This window comes from Corvus brachyrhynchos, unplaced genomic scaffold, assembly GCF_000691975.1.
Source record: "Corvus brachyrhynchos isolate BGI_N302 unplaced genomic scaffold, ASM69197v1 scaffold175, whole genome shotgun sequence".
In the NCBI taxonomy this organism is placed as follows: domain Eukaryota; kingdom Metazoa; phylum Chordata; class Aves; order Passeriformes; family Corvidae; genus Corvus; species Corvus brachyrhynchos.
Window position 1 is genome coordinate 4,539,073 of NW_008238448.1, and position 1,468 is coordinate 4,540,540.

A 1,468-nucleotide genomic window follows, 5' to 3' on the forward strand; every position below is an offset into this window, starting at 1 on the left:
CAACATCACTGTCCTTGCTGGATAGGGAGCACACCCTGCAGCCTCCAACCTGGCTGCTCCGTGCCCTTGCTCTGGGATGGCTGGAGCAAACCAGCCCCTGTCCCACTAGGCACAAGGGTATGCTTTGGAACCCCAAGTTCCCCATTTTGCCCCATTTCTGGCCGGTTCTCGAGTTTCCAAGATTGCAGCTTTTTGGCAAGACAGCCTCATGGGGTTGTTCTGTCTCCAAAGAGACGCAACTCAGATCCGACAGCTAAAGAGCAGCAGTGCTATGAGGGGACCTGTTGCACAGGAATAAATCCTTTCCACACATTTATTTAAATGCCACTGGAGATGTCTTCCACTGGAAGATGTGCTTCCCCAGCTCCTGGTTTTGCCTGCCCTGTTTGCACACACAACCAATTTTGCTGGCATATGAACAGCAAAACACCTGAACACCTGCCATGGCATGTCCCATCTCACCGAGAACTTGGTCCTGGGGCCAAAGCAGGGATGTTTCTCTCAAGGCTGCCGACAGCTGAGCTGCTGGCCCTGCCCAGCTGCCATCTCTCCTGCCCTTACCACTCTCTCCCGGCTCGGAGATCTCCTGTGGGAAGCAGCTGGGAATGAGAAGCATTTCACCACCAGCGGGACCTTTAAACACTTTTCCCAGAAGCACTTGTGCTTTGCAACCTCGCAAACTTTGGACCCGTATTTGAGTGGAGTAGGGGTGCCACCAAAGCCTGAACCCCACATCCCGCCCGGAAGCCCCACATTGGTGTGAAAAGCTGGGGACATCCACGCAGGTGACTCTTGGATCAGTACAGAGTGATGTTCAATCCCCCGGGATGTGGGTTGGGATTTCCTCCCTGTGTTTACCTCTGCGGGTGGAGGGGGGGAGCTGTGATTTCCACTCCCGCTACCCGTGTGCGTCCCGGCGGGTGCTGAGCACGGACAGCTCATCACAGGCATCTGGGGACCGTCCCCATCCCCGCTCGCCCGTCCCCTGCACTCCTCCCACCGCAGCACCGGGACCAGGTCGCTCCAGGCTCCTGTCCCAGCGGTGTCCTGCACCCTCCCACCGCCCCGCGCCTCCATCTTCCACGCAGGGGAAGGCAATTAACAAATCCCACCCCGTAAGCGGCGGGCGAAGCTTTGCCTCCTCCCTCCCAGAGTACCCGGAAAAAAGGCAAGTAACCGGGGGAGGGGCTTTGGCCACGGTCGTTTCGGGGTGCCCTGGCCTTCATAAGCGGAGGGCCTGCCGGGGGGGGGCAAGCCTCTCTCCAAAAATCACAGCATGGGGGTTTTGCAGCTGGCATGTCCAGCGTTTCTATCCTGGCTGGTGGGTGGAAAGGTTTCCTGGAGAGAGTCGTGAGTCCTGCTCCCCGTTCATGTCTCTGCCAAACTCTCACTCAAGCCCCCTGAAAGCAAGGCTTCCCCGGGCTGCCGTACAACGGAGAGATGGGGAGCAAAAAGCAAAGAGAAAGCA

At 58.0% G+C, this 1,468-nt stretch overlaps 1 protein-coding gene across 4 annotated transcripts in view; it reads left to right on the forward strand.

Annotated features, from left to right (window-relative positions):
- Positions 1–622: 622 nt before the first annotated feature.
- Positions 623–1,468, forward strand: part of LOC103617341 (sulfotransferase family cytosolic 1B member 1) — a 5,551-nt gene continuing 4,705 nt past the window's right edge. The window contains exons 1-2 of one of the 4 annotated variants that reach the window (XM_017736864.1): positions 627–785; positions 1,089–1,168. The gene's annotated coding sequence lies outside the window, so the exon portion shown is untranslated. Of the gene's footprint in view, positions 786–1,088; positions 1,169–1,468 lie in introns of all 4 variants that reach the window. The other 3 variants (XM_017736865.1, XM_008635622.2, XM_017736863.1) reach the window with 3 other exon arrangements.